The 20001-nt window shown below is 45.2% G+C and overlaps 1 protein-coding gene across 3 annotated transcripts in view; it reads left to right on the forward strand.

Annotated features, from left to right (window-relative positions):
• LOC102166310 (uncharacterized) overlaps positions 1-20001 on the forward strand; it is a 671646-nt gene that overhangs the window by 403652 nt on the left and 247993 nt on the right. The window contains exon 3 of one of the 3 annotated variants that reach the window (XR_014817251.1): positions 3204-3226. The exons of the other annotated variants lie outside the window; for them this stretch is intronic. The gene's annotated coding sequence lies outside the window, so the exon portion shown is untranslated. The remainder of the gene's footprint in view (positions 1-3203; positions 3227-20001) is intronic. 3 annotated transcript variants of the gene reach the window in all.

A 20001-nucleotide genomic window follows, 5' to 3' on the forward strand; every position in this document is an offset into this window, starting at 1 on the left:
ACACTTCATCTGTCCCCAGCATCAGGCGGGACCCTCTTTATCAGCTTTCTTAATTTTCCCAACCATCCCATTACATTTTATTTTATCTAATAAATTAGACAAATTATTTTATCTAATCCATTAAATTAGATTTTATTGATATCTATTTACTAATACATTCAAAATAGAAGAAACTTTTTTTTTTCTTTTTTTTGCTATTTCTTGGGCTGCTCCTGCAGCATATGGAGGTTTCCAGGCTAGGGGTCGAATCGGAGCTGCAGCCACAGGCCTACGCCAGAGCCACAGCAACACCAGATCCAAGCCGCATCTGTAACGTACACCACAGCTCAAGGTAACGCTGGATCCTTAACCCACTGAGTGAGGCCAGGGATCGAACCCGCAGCCTCATGGTTCCTACTCAGACTCGTTAACCACTGAGCCACGATGGAAACTCCATAAAATATAGGAAACATTATATAGAGGAAAATTCCAGCACCAAGCATGGGTAGGTAGTTTTATTAAAAACACACAGGGAGTTCCATTGTGGCTCAGCGGTAACAAACCCAACCAGTATCCCTGAGAACGAGGGTTTGATTCCTGGCCTCATTCAGTGGGTTAAGGATCCAGTGTTACCATGGGCTGTGGTGTAGTTTGCACATGTGGCTCGGATCTGGTGTTGCTGTGGCCGTAGCATAGATGCAACTGCAGCTCCTGTTTGGCCCCTAGCCTGGTAATGTCCACATGCTATTGGTGTGGCCCTAAAAAAAAAAAAAAAAAAAAAATGCACACAGGAAATAAATGAGGGACCCCCAACTTTGAGTCCAGAGCCCATGTCTAACATGCAGATGGCCCAAGAGCCAGATGGATGCATGCACAGCTGAGCTGTGGGCAGTCTCATCAATGCAGTTCTGAGCACCCTGTTCTGAACCCATGGCCAAAGCAGGTCATGGTCTTCTGAAAAGGCCACAGAGTAGGTTTCCTGTGGAGCCTTCACAGTGGATCACGGCATTGCTGACTTTGGGGGACTCATAAGCAGAGACAGAAGATCAGGAGAGTGCTGACTTTTGGGCTTGTGTGCAGTACGCCTCCATGAATAGTAAGCCAGTTGTTGCTGAGAATCTTTCCCAGCTGGGATGGGAAGTCCCTCTGTATCACGTATTCATCCATACACTCTGGAAGGGGATATGTGCTGTAGGGATGGCAGCTGCTAGCGGTATCCACAGCCAGATGCTCACTTGAACAATTCACACAGGGACAGGCGGCGATGGACCCTAGGAAAGCTCCTCCACATCCCGGGCCACTGAGTTACTTAGAGGATGGAGAGTGGAGATACGGAGAATGATGAGTTGACCTGAAGTGTCTGGGTTTATTTCTGGGCCCTCTATTCTGTGGCGCTTGTCCATACGTCTGTTTCTGTACCAGCCCACCCTGTCTTGTTGACTATAGCTTTGTAATACTGTCTGAAGCCTGGGAGTGTTATGATTCCTGCTTGGTTTTTTTCCCCTCGGGATTGCTTTGGCAATTCTGGGTCTTCTGTGGTTCCATATACATTTTTGGATTGTTTGTTCTAGTTCTGTGAAAAATGCTGTGGATACTTTGATAGGGATTGCATTAAATCTATGGGTTGCTTTGGGATGTATGGCCATTTTAACAATATTAATTCCAATCCCGGAGCATGAGCTGTCTTCCCATTTCTTTGAATCTTCTTTAATTGCCTTGATTAATGTTTTTTAGTTCTCAGCAAATAAGCCTTTCACTTCCTTGGTCAGGTTTATTCCTAGTTATTTTACTTTATTTTATTGGTGCAATTTCGTTTATGGTTGTACCCACGGCATATGGAAGTTCCCGGGCCAGGGATTGAATCTGAGCTGCAGCTACTGCCTATGCCACAGCTGTGGCAATAACCGGATCCTTTAACCCACTGCACCACAGCAGGAACTCCCTTTGGTGTGATTTTAAAAGGTATTTTTTGTACATCCTTTTCTAATATTTCATTGTTAGTTTACAGAAATGCAACCAATTTCTGAATGTTAATCTTACATCCTGCTACTTTGCTGAATTCTTTTATCAGATCAAGTAGTTTTTGTGTAAACAAGCACATTCTTTTGTAAATATCCCTTTCCATTATGGCTTATCACAGAATGTTCAATAGAGTTCTCTCTGCTTGACAGTAGGACTTGTTGTTTATCCACTTGAATATAATAGTTTGCATCTACTAACCCCAAGCTCCCTCTTCATTCCTCTCTCACCACCTGCTCCCCCTTGGCAACCACAAATCTGTTATCTAAGTCTGTGACTCTGTTTCTGTTTAATAAAAGTTCATTTGTGTCATATTTTAGATTCCACATATAATTGATATCATATGATATTTGTCTTTCTCTGTTGACTTACTTAGTGTGATGATCTCTAGTTCCATCTATGTTGCTGCCAATGGCATTATTTTTTCTTTTCATGGCTAAGTAATACTCCATTGTGTATATGTATCATATCTTCTTAATTCATTCCTCTGCCAGTTGACATTTAGGTTGTTTCCATGTCTTGGCTATTGTGACTAGTGTGCTATAAACATATAGGTGCTTGTATCTTTTTGAATTATGTTTTTGTCCAGCTATATGCCCAGGAGTGGGATTGCTGGATCATATGTCTTTTGCCAGTACTGATTGCCATTATGATATAACATCAGAAAGGTGGTATTACTTGAAGTCTGAGGTCAGGTTCAGCAGGATGGATCAATGTAGGAAAGAGTAAAAGACATTACAGGTCTAGTGATTAGAAAATCCAGTCCAAGCAAAATTCAAACTGACCTTGGAGATTAAGATAATAAAGAAGGATGAAGCAAGCATCCAGGTAGAAAATCTTCTTAGTAAAGTACCTCAATCTGGGCATCAGTTTGGGAAACAGGAATGGGTAGCCATGGTTACGTAGCGTGTGGTTCAATCCTGAGCCAAAGCCTTTCTGGTGCAGCTTGTAGCATTTCTTCTTTCCAAGGCTAGAGCTACCTCAGTGGTGGACAGTTCTGATTTTATAAATGAAGGCTTGTGTATGTTTGGATGGAGTGTGAGAACAAGGCTTGAAGAGATGGACTGAATTCCTAGACACTGAGTTTGTAGTGACCAAGATCATTTTTCCTGGGTCAGTTTTTCCAGCGGTGTTTCAGGTGCATTCCTGGCACCTCCGGGCTCTGTTCACTTGTGTTTTTCTCTCCTCTCCTCTCTGTCTTACAGGTGGTCTGTTGTTGAAGATTTGGGTAAGTCTGTCCTGTACACGTGTTCCCCAAATGCTGATGAGGACATCTCTAATGTCCCTGGGGCTCTGAGCTAAGTTCCTGGCTCCTGCACCTTCATGAAGCCCATGTAATTCATAGCAGTTGAGCTTCACCTCCACTTTGCAGGGTGACTCATGGAAAGGCATTTGTGACTCCAGCTGAGAAGCTGCTATTTCCCTCCATCTCCAACTCCTGAGCTCCATCTTCAGCCGTTAATAGGTTACACCTTGTATCCTAAGATGTTGTGTTAATGATATATTCACGTATACGTATCGTATTACCTCGTCTATATGGTGAAGTCTTTGCGCCCAGGGAACACAAGGGTCTGTTTGTATTTGAATGTGGCACCTGGTTTAGTGCCCAGTCCAGCAGTTTCCACATTCTCTTGGCCACCAAAGTCATCTGAGGCGTTCGTTATCAATGCATATGCCAAGGCCCCTCCCCCCAGGTACTGCGATTTAAAAATTCCAGCGTGTGGAGTTCCCGTCGTGGCTCAGTGGTTAACGAATCCGACTAAGAACCATGAGGTTGCAGGTTCGATCCCTGGCCTTGCTCCGTGGGTTAAGGATCCGGCATTGCCATGAGCTGTAGGTTGCAGATGCGGCTGAGATCCCACATTGCTGTGGCTGTGGTGTAGGCTGGTGGCTACAGCTCCGATTGGACCCCTAGCCTGGGAACCTCCATAGGCCGTGGGAGCGGCCCTAGAAAAGGCAAAAAGGCAAAAAAATATATAAATAAATAAAAAATAATAAAAATTAAAATCCTAGGGTGGGAGCTCCAGAACATACCTTTCTAAAAAACCAGTTATCTCTGGGGATCATGATAATTTGAAAAACACTTGAGTCAGTAGAGTCAGAGCTCAGAACACACCCCAGGAGCGGGTAGCGATGCACAGGGAATAAGTTGAGGAAAAAGCCAAGAGAAGGAGCTCGGACTCAGTGTTGTTTGCTGTCATACCTCCTGGCTCTGCGGGTTGGCGTGCTGTTGAGCACTGCTTCTTTGGTGGTAAGTTGAAAACGTTCCTTCATGCAGAGTCACCCATGTGCAGCAAACACACCCCTCCCCTTGCTGGATGCACTCTTTCCTGTCTTGCACGGTTGAGCCTTAAATGTCCCTTCCTCAGAGACTCTCCCTAACTTCAAGTACTTTAAATAGAACTTTTCCCCACTCAGCCCTCCTTCTGTTGCAGCACCTGTTCCAGTCCTCAATTTTTTATGAACACACACACAAATCACCCTTAATGGGCAGATGAAAAAGCCGAGGTCTAGAGAACTGTTTCAAGATGCTGTAGATACTTAGTGGCAGTGTGTGCCCAGCTTTTCACCTGAGTCTAGTGTCTGTCCTTCTATAGGACACTGTCTATATAATGTAATCCATCTGCTAAGGCAGGACTGTCTTTATTTATTTATTTTAACAAGTGCCGCACCTGCGGCATATGGAAGTTCCCAAGCCAGGGGTCAGGCCACATCCACTGTAGAAGCAACGCTGAGCAGTCCTGTTGGAGCCACACGGGAAGTCCGTACATATCTTTAGAAGTAAGGAAAGCATCTCATGATTCGTAACTCACAGACTCCACATTTCTGGAACTGTCTTGAAAAGTTCCTAAGGTGTGTGGTAGCTTCTTGTTGTTTCTCTCAGCCTGTATTTAAGGTTCTGCTGATGGGCTTCACAGCACAGTGCTCTGTTGACCGCTGCAGAGCTGCTGTTGCAGAAGGTTCTTTTTAGGGAGAAATGGTGTCCCTTCTCCCATATATTCAGGAATATGTGGACAGAGGTTAAGCATGAGATTGAAAAGTGTGGCAGAATGAGAGGACCTGTGCAGAGAGCTCACGTTTCTGCTGGCTTGTCGGCTCCAGAAAGGACTTCTCCTTGACAACACTGCCCGCCCCCCTCCCCAGCCCAGGACTCTTGACGAGGTCTATCCTTTCAGTGGTGGTGTGGGTTTTCTTCTATTCACCTTTGGTGTGTTTGAGCAAAACCACCAATTCATTCTCCACCAATGACAGAAGCTCGCTCCGAAGTGTGAACATCTCTCGGCTTGTCGGTCACACTGTTCTACTCAGCCAGTGTGATCGGGAGAAACTTGGGTAGTTTTGTGGATCATTTATGATGATCTCTTAGAGAGATGAGGTTTCTAAGTGTGGTGATTTCTGTGTATTTTTTGGCCTCAATTAAGAATGCTTGATGACGTATTTAATAAAACATTGCCATCAAAGTCTATATGAATAGTTCTGCTTTTAAAGTTTTGTTTTCTCAACTTTTTTTTTTTTCTTTTTTTGCACAGGGGGGTATATTTTGTCTGGCACGGCCATGAGGAAATGGAGAGGGGTCTTTCAGGGTCTTTGGTCTGCTAAAGTCTGCCTTTAAAAAGACTGCAAATCAGTCCTACAAATTATGATGCCTTATTACTAATGGAGCTCATTTCTCTTCAGATGGTTCCATGTTAAACATTTTACCGTCCGATAAAGTTATATCGTAGATAAAGTCATGTGATTTAATATTGAATCCAGGAAAGTCTTCTGCAGTGCCTACCTGCTTTTTTAGCAGATATGAGTAAGAACAGGTAACCCCAGAGCCAAACGTTCAGTCACGTTCAGGACCAGATCAGACAAGGCGACACTTAGATTTAACCTTACCCCTGGGTGATCTATGATCTGGATCATGCAAATCTGAACCTCAGTGCATGTCCCCACCTGGATTCTGACTCAGTGGGTGGCACCCGGTCTAGAGCCATCAAACTGCCTTTTTTTTTTTTAAACGGACTAGTTAAGAGGGAAAGCTTGATTGTTCTCATCGTGTTCCGGTGAAGAGGGGGGCCAGCCAGGCAGCTCTCCGGGTTGCCTGACTGTGTGATAGTAGATGTCTCTATGGTACATCAGAATGAAGGGCCAGGTCACTTTTCATCGCTGGCAAGATGTACCAAAAGAGGCAGTGCCCCAGGGTGAACACTGAACACACTCCCCTCGCTGACCCTGACCCATCTGGGCTTGGTATTTTGATGACAGGTGTGTAGGAAGTTAGATGGTGCCCCAAAGACCCCACCATCAACCCTGAAACCAGTCTGAGGGCCCTGAAATTCTGAAAATGAGTAATGCACCAGAGAGCACTATTTACTGGGGTGAACAATGGGCTTCAAATCTACATTTTTAACCCCATGCCAAGAATTTGAATGTTCTAAGGACTCATGGGGGGAAACGAGGGAAAACATGACTTCTGAAAAGTGGGAAACAATTTCCAACTTGAACACCAGCAAGTTCCAAAAGTGCCGACGCTAGAGTCCGTGATCATAATGCCTCTGTTTTTAATATAAAGTGGCATGTAATCTACACTTGCAGAAGCTCCTGCACACCTTACTAAGCAGCTCCTAAAAAGCTATTTAAAGAATACATTCATTTGAAGAGATGCCTTGTGATTCGCCTCATGGGCCTTCTGCCTCTGCCCCACATACCTGTCCTCACTCTGACTCCTGCTCTTCTCCTGCCCTCCCTCCCCACGTTCCTCGCATCACTTGGCTGACGGAAAGGACTTGGGGCTCAGCATGACCTGCGGAAGGAGGTCTGAACGCCTTGCTTTGCACTCATGTTCTGGCTCGTCTGACTTCCAGCTGAGTCTCAGCCCTAGTTCTTACTCTTCCCCTGGATTCCTCTGCTCCAGCCATGTAAGTCCAATCCCACTTTTGCAAACTTCCTGATGCTGCCCCACTCCCCCGCTCCTTTGGTCCACTGTCCTTCTCTAGTCTTATCCCTGTTTCTCTTCTTCTGTTTGATCCAAGTGGTCCTCTTTGCCAAAGCTCACACTGAGTATGATTTTTTTTCTAGCTTTATTGCCCTCACTCATAATTGTGGCTCACTGTATACGTCTCTCTGATTATCAGCCTCAGTCATTTGGCAATGTATTGCCTGCGCCTGGTTTTGCTACTTCTTTTTTTCACATGCCTAAAACTTCCTCCCCCCAAGTGGATTGCAACTTCCTTGAGGAACAGAGGCGTATGTATTTTATATATCTTCTCTCTACAGCATCTGTAAGAGTACTAAGCAGATAGAAGGTATTCAGAACATAATTTCATCTAGAATAGTCTTGGGTAGTTTAACTGAAATTAAAATTGCTGAATCATCTTCCCTCGAACTCTCATATAAGTTTTGATCTGCGATTCTCAGAGATGCTGTTTGTTTAAGCCCAGCCTCTTTTGACTTTGTCATAAATTTTAACACATAGAGTTGACAGAAATGTGCCCTAAATTAATGTGGGTGACCCAGCTAAATTCCTTTGCCGTGTCTTGTACCAGTTTTGTATGTTGCATCGAGAAAAGCAGATGATTGCTGAAATGAGTAATAAAGAGCTTCACGGGTTAGTCGATTTTCCTATTCCGGAAGCAAAGACTTCCACGCAAGGCTCATTTACATCCGCAGGGTGCAAAAGGAAGTTTGGGGCCAAGTGTCTGCACTCTCTGTTCAGCATGCGTGTCCCACGTAACCACATGGTCCTTATAAAACCACCTATATCCGTTCTCATACCCCGTGTCTCGCCGTTGCGTTAATCACTACTGACAGCTGCACTTTTTTTTTTTTTTTTTTTTTTTTAAGTGCTGAGGCTCTTGACAATGTGACATGTGAAAGGTGGTGGGAAGTCAGCAAAGCAAACACCACTTTACAGGGAGTCACCCCCAGTACAGCTGTCACATACGGCCAAAAAGAGTTCCTTACTACCTACCCCTGTCCTCTTTTAGACTTGGAGTTCTGGGAAGGTAGGAACCATTTTCTTATTTATTTCTTCATCGTCCCCAGCACAGGGCCTGCAAGGTTGCAGGGGCTCAGTGAATGTTTATTGGATAGATATTTGGAGATAGAATAAAGCAATCAAGGACAAGTGTATGGGAGGTAAAGCGCATGGGCCCCAGTCCCACAACCAGCGAATCAGGGGGTAACACTTGGTTCAGACCTTCTTGTGAGTCATGGACTTCAGAGAGTGCAGCGGCAAGAGGATGGGACAAGCTCCCAAAGGAGCTTTTTTACCCGGTTTCAGTGAAAGCAAGTGGAAAGAGAAAGGAGGAGGAAAAGAATTGTCTGTTCTTCTCCCCTCATTCCTTGCCTGCGTGTGCAGACCCTGGATGCACGGTCCTGGAGCGTGGTATTGCTTGTTTCCTCCCCGAACCCATTGTACTAGAATGCACAAACTGATGGTGTGTTTGGCCCTCGTAATGTTTAAACAAAATAGAAAAATTTTGTATCCGTATTCAGATGTCCATCTATTCTTGAAAAATATCCAGCAACGGCGGTGGGTCAGCATTTCTGCATAGCAGTGATTATCCGAACAGCAGCTGCAGCTGTGAAATAGGGCACGCGGATAATGTTGGCAGGCTGTCACTGTGTGCATTTTGAGGCACATGGGACTGTACAGTCACAGTGTGCATGACACACGAGTGTTTGAGGATTCTTCATTAAGTTTAGAATGAGAGGGGGAAGGGAAGGTGAGTGGCAATTAACTGCTTTTAATTTAGCTGTGTACCTTAGCTAAGTATGACAGAAAGAGTGTGAAACTGGGGTGCTTTTTTGGTTTTGTTTTATTTTTTGTTTTACTAAATTTGCCACCACTTCACTGTGTTTCTGTCTCCAGACACTTTGGACCTTATTCTTTCTATTTGTTAAAGAAGGTCATTTGATGGTCACTAGGGCTGCTTTCAGTTTTACCATTTCCTGATTTTAGTGAACAGCCCAACAGAAGTGGAGTAAGAGACAGGAGAGAAGCCTAGAGGGAGAGAGGAAGGAGGGGGAAAGTGAATGAGAGAAGTGAAGTGACACTGAGGCCCTTACTTTCCAGCTGCTCTTTTGCCTCATCTCCTTTCATCTTCGTGAACACATCAAGAGCTGGTTTTATTATCCCCAGTTATTAATAAAAAAACAAGGATTCGCAGTTCAAGAACACATCACCAAGGCAGAATGTGTGTCCTGATCTCTTCATCCTAAACCTAAGATGCTTCCCATCATCCCTGTTGATTTGAGTGCCTTTCCTTCCACGAAAATTGGATCGGTGGTCCCTCAACTCTGAATTCCAGGGTGAGATTTGGAATGCAGTGAAATGTAGGGAGTTCCCGTTGTGGCTAGTGGTAGCAACCCGACTAGCATCCATGAGGATGCGGATTCAATCCTTGGCCTCTATCAGTGGGTTAAGGATCTGGCATTGCTGTGAGCTGTGGTGTAGTTTGCAGACACAGCTCGAATCTGGCATGGCTGTGGTGTGGCTGGCAGCTACAGCTCCGATTTCACCCCTAGCCTGGGAACTTCATATTGCTGTGTGTGTGGCCCTAAAAAGACCAAAAAAAAAAAAAAAAAAAAAAAAGAATGCTGTGAAATTTTAATTGATGAAATAATTCTGAAACCCTTGGCATGAAACCACGTCCATAATAGATGCTTAATAAATACAAATCCTTTCCATTTTGACTGCCTTAATTTAAAAAGTCATTACATTTGCGTATTTGAGTGGGTGAATTCACAACCTTACATACGTAATGACTGAAAGAGTTAGTAACAACAGTTCTTTCCATTATAAAGGCAATACCTGTGTATCTATACGTGTATGTATCCACAAGCGTCCACATGTTTATCTGTCTAAGGACATGTATCCCTTAGAGGTTTAAGAATTGAGCTCGTGGCAGGGCTTAAGTCAAGTGTTACAGTTGCTATTTCACAGTCATTGACCGGAATCAACCTAACCCATTATGTGTGTCAGCAGGACTCACCATCACAAAGAGAATCCAACATCAGTCCTGGCGTAGCGGTTGCTCAGTGCGCTTGTAAAGGGCGATGTAACAAATGTCTCTGGTTTCCAAGGTACTAACGCAGACTGAAATAATAAGTGGTTCTGTTTTGGGAAACTAGGAATGTCTTTGGGAATCCTGGAGAAGGAAAAAAAAAAAAAGATCTCTGTAAGCTGATCAAGCCCAAACAGTTGCCAAATAGAATAAACTCAAATAACAGCAGCCACAACCCTACCATCTTCCCTGTTTTGGTGATGACAGAACATCTATTTTGCTTTGCCCTGGTAAGCTTGTAGCCAAACGGGATTAATGATTAGTGATTAAGAGAAATCCTCAGAAACAAGAAAGACCTCCTGTTGAATGATAATGCATCAACTTGGATGGATGGCAGGTTGTGAGAGGAAAGGAAAAGGCACAGCTGCGTAGAGAAGGTGGCTTTCCTTGGTTTGATGCCAGTGTGGGTCCCGCTTACCCGCTGAGAAGGGTGCGCGGTGGCCCGGGAGCCAGCTCCCTGTCCCTGCGGGTAGGCAGGCTGCCAGGAAGGCCTGGCCGTGATAGAGACCAGCCTCCTTGTGGGACACGTGGGGTGCTGTGGGCCTCACCCCACGCGCAACCTGGGCAGAATACATTCAAATTCAAAATCAAGAGGCCTTTCATTTTCATTGCCTGTTTCTTTTCTTTTTTTGATTTTTGGTCCTAAAATGCAGGAAGAATTCTTAAGATTTAGGAGGGATAAACATCAAGAGTTTGAATTTTCTGTAACTTTAAATAAGTTACAGTTAGAGAGCATCTAATTTGATAATGCTTTACCTACGCGCCTGTAGTGCCTGCGGAGAAATACACGTGGGGTTTATTTTTGTATTATATCTAGCGTGAAAATGAAATGAAACCAGCTATTTTTAGCCCATGGAGGGCTCATAGTCAATGCAAAATCATCCCACCCCACTCACCCCTATCCCACCCCCCACCCCATCTCTTTTTGGAAAAATATGCGGTAACTACAGATCTGAAAGTTCCCGTTGTGGCTCAGCGGGTTATGAACCTGACTAGTATCCATGAGGATGTGGGTTCGATCCCTGGCCTTGCTCAGTGGAGTAAGGATCGGGTGTTGCTGTGAGCTGCAGTGTAGGCTGTAGAGTGAAAAAGAGAAGATTTTACTTAACGCAAAATAGTAGGTTGCAGACAAGCAGTAAGGAGGAAGGCCGAGGCCTGGCCTGTTGAAGCGCCGGAAGTGCTCTCTTGGTGGCCGAGAGCCTCCCAGCTCGGCTGGGTTGCACTTGCTCCGGGAACCGCGATCCTTTTTCTGCGGCAAATGAAGAAAGCGCTGCTGTGGGAAGAGGTTTCTCTTCCTTTTCCCTGTGGGTGGATGTGGGGCGGGAGCATCTGGGAATCAGCCTTAGACACACTTGGACACTCACTTCCCCAAATGGGTATTTCCTCCGCTTCACACCGTGGTCGGGGAGGAGGGGGCCTACTTTCTGTGTCGGTTCTAGGGCTTGGGAAAGGGGTCTCGAAGCAAAAACTGTTGACAAATTGAAGACGGAAGAAGGAACTGCACATATGGTTCGGACCTTGTGTCAGACACTCTGCGACGACCACGGTGTCTTATGTAATTTTCAAAGGAGGACCCGGGCTCCGAGAGATTCAGGAATCTGCCTGAGGTTGTGCAGCCAGGAGAGACCGAACCATGGTTTGGGACCCGTGTCTGTCAGCTCGCAGAGCTGACACTCTTCTGCCTCACTGCGCTGGAAGCAGGGTGTAGAGAGAGCTGCAAAGCAAAGCCTTTACACACGAGCATCTCTCCTGGTTAAAGAAATTAAGCAAGGCGTTCCCGTTGTGGCGCAGTGGTTAACGAATCCAACTAGGAACCATGAGGTTGCGGGTTTGATCCTGGCCTCGCTCAGTGGGTTAAGGATCTGGCGTTGCCGTGGGCTGTGGTGTAGGTCGCAGACGCGGGCTCGGATCCCACATTGCTGTGGCTGTGGTGCAGGCCAGTGGCTACAGTTCCGATTCGACCCCTAGCCTGGGAACCTCCATATACTGTGGGAGCAGCCCAAGAAATGGCAAAAAGGCAAAAAATAAAATAAAAAAAATAAAAAATCAAGCGAGCAACCACTCAGATCTCCTTTATGTTGTTGTACCTCATACAATGGCTTTGCTTAGAAAGATCACGAGCAACGCCTTCCTGATAAGGCTGTTCTGTCTTTTGCTTCTTGGAGAGGGTACAGGGCGCCTGGGAAGATTTGGAAGGTTCTAGAATATTCACAGGTATAGCTTTGCTGCCTAGGGCCGTGAGGTGACTTCCAGTTTGAAAGAAAGCCTAGAGTGACTATATATATACATACGCATACAGATATGTCTATATATGTCACGTGATTGTATTACGTGTAAGTTATTTAGTCACCTTTGGATTTTAAACTGTCTTAATCAGAAACTCTGGTTCTAAGTCTAGGATCCCATTCTGAGCCATAATTAATTACTATAGATCCTGAGGGTATTTTAGAACAGCTCTCTGGGAGTTCCCCTTATAGCTTATTGGTTAATGAACCTGACTAGGATCCATGAAGATGCGGGTTCTATCCCCAGCCTTGCTCAGTGGGTTAGGGATGCAGCATTGCCATGAGCTATGGTATAGGTTGCAGACGTGGCTCGGATCTGGTGTTGCTGTGGCTGTGGTGTAGGCTGGCGGCTGTAGCTCCGATTCAACCCCTAGCCTGGGAACTTCCATATGCTTAGGGTGCAGCCCTAAAAAGCAAAAAAAAAAAAAAAAAAAAAACGAAGAAGAAGAAGAGGAACAGCTCTCAAATTTCAGTGTTCCTCAGCATCACCTGTGGGGCTGGTAAAACCCAAACCCGTGGGGGTCACCTCTGCCTTTCTGGTTCGGGCTCTGCAGTGGCATCTGAGATTTTCATGGGCAACAAGCCCTCACGGGTGCTGACACTCTGGTCCAGGACTGCACTTGGAACAGGCCTGGCTGAGGAAGTGAGCAGGACAGTAGGAAACAGGGGCAGGTTCTGAACATTTTCTCCTCGGCATTCAGGCTGCGTCAGCTCTGGATATGAGCCTAGAATTCATTCTTTTTCTTTGATGATTTCTTGATTCAATTCAATTCAATTTAGGAAATCATTTTGTGCATTTTCTCTGTTGCAAACGTGGTACCATGCACTGGGGATGAAGTTTAATCTTAATGCCTTTAAAGAAATAGATGCTGACATCTCTTGCATTGCTCTGAACTGGAGCTTAAAACAGAGAAGCAGCTCGTCCTGGTGCCCTAGAGCGAGAAGGCAAAGAAGAGATCATCCGCTCCAACACCTTCCTGGATGGAGACGTGGTCCAGCAAAGTAACTCATCCAAGTTCCCATTAACTAATCGTGAAGACGGCTTGCATTCTAAACTCTGTATTTTTTGTACACAACGCAGAACCAGATGCTGCGCTGGAATTGGAATTAAAAAAAAAGTCCTTTCTGAGAAATAGTGCTGAGCTGTATCTTCTCCTTCCCTCCCTGCTTTTTACCAACGCTCATTACTGCCGCTGAATTATCACATTTGTTTCTTGCTATGCTGCTGGCCTCCGCCTCACCCGACACCCAGTAACTTACTTTTTTTTTCCCTCCCACGTTCATGTTAGATCCTCCTTGTGTCCTGAAGGTAACTGCAGCTTTTCTGCCCAGCTCTAAAGGGCTTCTGCCGTCTCCACCGTCACTCTTACTGTTTCCCAGCACGCACCGTGACTCCAGCGGCGTCTTCTCACCCCCCACATCAAACGCTGTGAATTCCTAACCCTGACTCACACGATTCCCCAGTTTAGAAGGTCCTTCCCACCCCTCCGTTATATAGGGAGTCAGAATGGGGCTGGCTTAGAGCGTGGGCTTTAATAAAAGACAGATCATGACAACATCCTAGCTACGGGCCTTGGACAGCTTCCTTAACTTTTTCACGCTTCCTTTGGCTTCTTCGTGTAGGAAACAGGGCCTAGTGGCCAGTTACTCAGAGGTCAGTGGTGGAGGTTAGAGGGGCAGAGATGATGCCCGCAAAGGACCTGACCTGGTCCTGGCAGGTGATGGACACAGTGAATGTCAGCAGTTATTACTTTTTTTTTTTTTTTTTTTTTTTTTTTGTCTCTTTGCCTTTTCTAGGGCCGCTTCCCACGGCATGTGGAGGTTCCCAGGCTAGGGGTCTCATCGGAGCTGTAGTCGCCAGCCTACGCCACAGCCACAGCAATGCAGGATCTGAGCCATGTCTTTGACCTACACCACAGCTCACAGCAACGCCGGATCCTTAACCCACTGGGCCAGGGCGGGGATCGAACCTGCAACCTCATGGTTCCTAGTCGGGTTTGTTAACCACTGCACCATGACGGGAACTCCTCAGCAGTTATTACTTTATCCAGACATTATTGATCATTCATATATAGCTCACCTCGCCTAATGTGCTTTTTTCCAAATTCTTAATGTGATAACTTCACTGATAGCATTTCGCCCCTAATGATTATTTTCTTCTTTTTAAGAAAATATATTAAATGTTTTCCAGATTTTTTCTCTTGAGGGACCTGTGAATAATTTGATGAGCGGGTCCGGAATCCAAGCGCTCCCCCTGCGTCCCCTCCCACGCCCGGTCCACGCCACTGTCCTCTCGCAGTTCCTATAGGTACGGCTTCTCCACGGCTGACCCTGGCCCCCCCCAGTCCCCATCCCCCTTCCCGGTAAACAGATCATTTTATTTCTCTGGGCGCAGCGCTCCAGTGGCTTCTCACCTCACGGAGGGAAAGACAACTGTCCAATGGTTTCGCAAGACCCCTGCACCTGTGCCCTCCTGTCCTCTGGGCAGTTGGCTGCTGAAGCTCTCCTGTCCCGAGGAGAGCATCCCGCTCAGAGCGCAGTTTCTCAAACCCACTAGGCGGCTCCCTACGCAGAGCGCTGCTCCTGCTGTTCCCCAGCCCAAGGATGCTGTTCCTGCAAATGTTGACATGGCTTCTTCTGGCCTCTCAAGGCTTTGCTCACACACCACCTTTTCAGGGAAGCTCTCCTTGGCCACCTAACTTAAAGTAATGACGCCCTACTCATAATTTCTAGCTACTTCCCCAGCCTGATGCTTCTCCTTAGTATTTTTCAACATATAGCGTATTATATATTTTTATATATTCTCTTCATTGTCTGTCCCCATAGAATAGTTTACGGCTAGAACAGATATGGCAATCAATTACCATATAATATATGTTTATATAATAGTTAAGAAAAAATCTTACATTAATAAACACGACTAGAAATCTACAGATACTCACTGTGACTTTAGCATTTCTTTGTGTATAAATTTACACTGAGTTTTTTAACTTCTATATGTGTGTCCTCATCTGGCTGGTTTTCATTTCCCATATAAATATTGGGCGCTTAAATCTTTTATGCATGTTGATATTATTATTTTTTTTTTTTTGGTTTTCAAGTGTATGCAGGAATGTTATACATATTTGTGTTATTGGAATTTACTCAGTATATGGAATGTATGGAATGACCTCTGTTGGGTTGAGAGTGAAACAATACTTTAAAAAATTGTCATTTGTGTCTCTGTCTTGAAACTCGAGGCAGAAATCTCAACTAGGAATAATTATTAACATAGAGAATCAGTACTGTATTGCATCAAGATGTATCCTGATTTTTAAAGTCATTCAGAGAGGTAAATGTTTATGCCTAAGAATTTAGAGGCTGAAGCTGAGTTTTGTTTTAACTCCTGATTTTGTGTCCTTGCCATTTCTACATTTTTTCTTCCTCCTTGTACTCCTCCTCTGCTTTTTTCCCTTCATTTTTGTCATCTTCCTCTGCCTTTACCATCTCTCTGTCTTCCTCCTGTTCCATAGATTCCATATTTTATTTTACTTTTCAAAATGAAATGCATTCTCTCCCTAGGGGGAAAAAACCACAGTGGATTAAATGCCTCTAGAGGGCTGCGCTCAAACTGATGGATCTCTTCCATGGTATAGGGGGGGATAACTTTGGGTGGGTAGGGGAAGCTTTTTCCCTGGACAAAACCAAAACAAACAGCTGATGTATTTATCAATACAATTCCCAAACATATATATTCAGGCTGTCTTAAGTCTTTTGGGAGAGAGAGAAAAATGTAAAACACGATCTTAGCCTATAAGGAATTAATAACATGGATATAACTGACGTGTTCAACTTTATTATTTGGTATTAAAAAAATGAGATCAGAGTTCCCATTGTGGTGCAGTGGCAACGAATCCACCTAGGAACTAGGAACCATGAGGTTGCAAGTTCGATTCCTGGCCTTGCTCAGTGGGTTAAGGATCTAGCGTTGTTGTGAGCTGTGGTGTAGGTCTCAGATGCGGCCTAGATCCTGTGTTGCTGTGTCTGTGTAGGCGCAGAGCTGTAGCTTCAGTTCAACCCCTAGCCTGGGAACTTCCATATGCTTCATGCGATGCCCTAAAAAGACAAAAGAATGAAAAAATAAAACAGTAAAGTAAGGAGATCCATTAAACTTTCACTCAAATGGCGGTTCCCTGTTTGATCTAAGCATCGATTTTCATGGACCTCATCAGGCTGCACTGATCCCCACGGGAGGGTGGTTGTCTAAGCACAGTCTCGCCCTGCCTGCCTGGCCTTCGGGGTCCTGCTAGTGCTGAGGTGCTTTCCTGGTGCTCAAGCGAGGCTTCTTAAGGACAGAAGGAGCAACTCCTCCGACCCCGTGCTGATCTGACTCCTCCCCTCTCCTCCATGGCCCTAGAACAGTGACTTTTAAAAGTTTTATAACTAGCAGGGCCTGTGTCCCTCATGCTCCTTTGAGCTTCTGTCTACAGGTAGACTGAGTGTTGATTCAGGGACAGATATGGGCGAGTCTTATTCTAAATTGAGCAGGAACGTCTCAAAGGATTGGAAGGGAGTCAGGTCCCTATATCCCTGTGGACAAGCAGCTGTGAGTTTCCAGTTGGTAGGAGAAGCAAATGCATGTGTGACGAGGTTTCGGGGTTGCCAAGGAACGGATATGCTGCCATCTGCCTCTGTCCACTGTTTCCTTAAGTTCCGTTTTTCACATCAGGGCCCCAGCCTTCAGGCTTCGCCTTGTTAGACTGCACAGTTTTAATGGAAATACTAGCATGCTCACATCTCACCCCATCACAGGAGGTTATGGCAACTCAACAGAAGTTTCTACCTTGCCCCAAATCGCTCATGGATGTGTAACCACACGGACAAGTTTTGGAATCTAAGGAAGGGACGTGGATTGTCTTTTTCACCCTTCACCTCCAGTCACTCATCCCTTTTCGCCTTTCTCTTTCTGAAAAATGTGGTGTCGCTCTGCAGTCACTCTTGTGCTTCCTCCAGAGCAGCCTTGAAATTGGCCCTCTTACCTCAGAGCCGAAGAGTCAATGAGCTGTGACGACAACAGCCCTGAGCAAAACGGGTTACTTGTAGGTACAGAACAAGGAGTTCCTTTTGATGGTAAAACTCAATGTCCAGCAAGATCTGCTCTAACAGACCTCACTTGGGAGTTAAGGAAGGACGGTCCAAGAGGGGTGTGTGTGCGTGCGTGCGTATGCCTGCGTGCGTGTTTGTGTGTGCGTGCGTATGTATGTGTGCATGTGTGCGTGCGTATGCCTGCGTGCGTGTTTGGTGTGAGGGGGGGAATGAGTCCGGTCCGAAAGGACAGGACTTAGGAAATGGAGGAGCTTCACCTGCGCAGCTCCAGGAAGGCTGCCCGTGACCTTTACCTTGTTCAAAGAGACCCTCTGGGACAGAACTGGTCCTGGAGCTTGGGGCTCAGGGTTTCAACTCTGGTCCGAAAAAGAATGCAGACCCGGGTTTGGATAGTCCAGCTGGTGCCAAGTCCATCATGAACGTATTTCGTGACAAATATTCAGTGACTTGTTTTTGAAAATTCATATTTGAAATAGATTGAAATAAATGTATGCATGCTGACAGAATTGAAATGTGACATAATATGTGATTTTTCATATGCTGTTTTTCAAGGTATAACTTACGTAGAATGAAATGCATAGCCCTTGGCCATTCAGTTCTCAGAGTTTTGACAAAGGTACACAGCCAGGTAACACAACCCAAAACAAGATATGGCACGGTTTTTTCATCACTCCAGAAAGATGTCTCCTGTCTATTTCCAGCCACGTCACATCCACACCTCCCGATCCTATGCAACCTTTTTCTCATTTCTATCATCACAGGTTGGTTTTATCTGTTCTTGGACTTCATATATGTGAAGTGGCAGAGTATGCATGATTTTGTGTCTGGCTTTTTTCACTCAATACAATTTGCGCGTATTTGAACGTAGAAGTATTTTGTTCCTCTTCATGACTGAGCAGTTTTCCATTGCATGGCTGTGTTAGTCACAGACATAAGTAAGTAGACGGAGCTACTTACTTATGTCTTAGTTATGTCTTACTTATGTCTCAGTGTTCTCCAGAGAAGAGAATCGGTGTATAGTTAAAGAGCTTTATTTCTTATTTTTTTATTGCTATTTTATTTTTTCTTTTTAGGGCCACACCCACAGCATATGGAGGTTCTCAGGCTAAGGGTCGAATAGGAGCTACAGCTGCCGGCCTATGCCAGAGCCACAGCAATGCAGGATCTGAGCCACGTCTTTGACCTACACCACTGCTCACAGCAACACCGGATCCTTAACCCACTGAGTGAGGCCAGGGATCGAACTGGCAACCTCATGGTTCCTAGTCGAGTTCATTTCCACTGTGCCACAATGGGAACTCCCTAAAAAGCTTTATTTTAAAGAAGTGGTTCATGTGACTGTGGGGAGTAGGTTATCACCCAGAATTTCTTTAAATGCCCCATAAATTTGTGTTGTATAGAATATATATGGGCCAAACATTGTAGAGATTATATTATATATACCTCATGGTTCCTAGTTGGATTCATTTCTGCTGTGCCATGACAAGAACTCCTGTGTCCAGTTTTCTGGTTAGCCATTTAATAAACTTTTTATTTCTGATACTGCATTTTATATTTCTAACATTTACATCTGTCTCTTTTTTAATAGTTTCCATTTTTGCTGCAATTCTTCTGTTTTCCTGTGTTGAATACCATCTCCACTAGAGTCTTTATAATATTTATTGTAATCTTTTAAAGTCCCTGTGATAGGAGTTCCATTGTGGCTCAGCAGAGACAAATCTGACTGCTATCTATGCAGCTGTGGGTTCAATCCCTGACCTTGCTCGGTGAGTTAACGGCATTGCCGTGAGCTGTGGTGTAGGACACAGATGTGTGTCGGATCCCACATTGCTGTGGCTGTGGCATAGTCTGGTGGCTACATCTCCTATTCGACCCCTAGCCTAGGAACCTCTATGTGCTGTGGATGTGGCCCTAAAAAAAGACAAAAAGAAAGAAAAAGTTCCCTGTCATAATTCCAACCTGTCATCTCTGGGCTTGTTTCTATTGACTATTTATTCTTTTGAGCAGCTCACTTCTCACTTTGGATGTCTCAGATTTCTTGATTTTATGATGGGGATTGTGAATAAAAGAATAGTCCAGAATAAAGTAGTATTACTAACTGCCCCCATGCTCCCAAATCAAGCTTCTTTTTCTCTTTTAAGCCTCTAGCATGGGTGCCTCAGTCCGCCCAGTCTGATGACTTTCCGCTGTCTCTGCTCTGCTACAGCTTTAGTAAGATTTGGATCATCACAGGTCTCACACGTTTTGAAGGTTTGGATCAGGACTTTCCCTTCGGTAGGACTTGGATCTGAGCTCTGTCAAGATCTCAAGGTTCTTGTTAGGCTTTACAGCCAGGTTCTTTGGGGTGCCCTGGCTGCTGGCTTTTTCAATGGCTCTGAACACGCTTTGTTACCATTCTCACTCTCAGTCTCCTCTCTCTTCCTCTCTCTGCCTCACCGCCAACCTCGAGTGGCCATCGCCTGCCTCCATTGAGAGCCTCAGGTGACTCTGGATTTGTCTTGCCCTGTCCCCAGTGTTCAGGGGACAGCTTCTCTGAGGGAGACTGCATGCTGGTCCTGTCCCAGCGCTCAGTCCATATT

Source organism: Sus scrofa, chromosome 10 (assembly GCF_054392235.1).
Source record: "Sus scrofa isolate SSC_HxYL_T2T_F1_AM1 chromosome 10, Sscrofa_HxYL_maternal_Yorkshire_Landrace_v2.0, whole genome shotgun sequence".
Classification (NCBI taxonomy): domain Eukaryota; kingdom Metazoa; phylum Chordata; class Mammalia; order Artiodactyla; family Suidae; genus Sus; species Sus scrofa.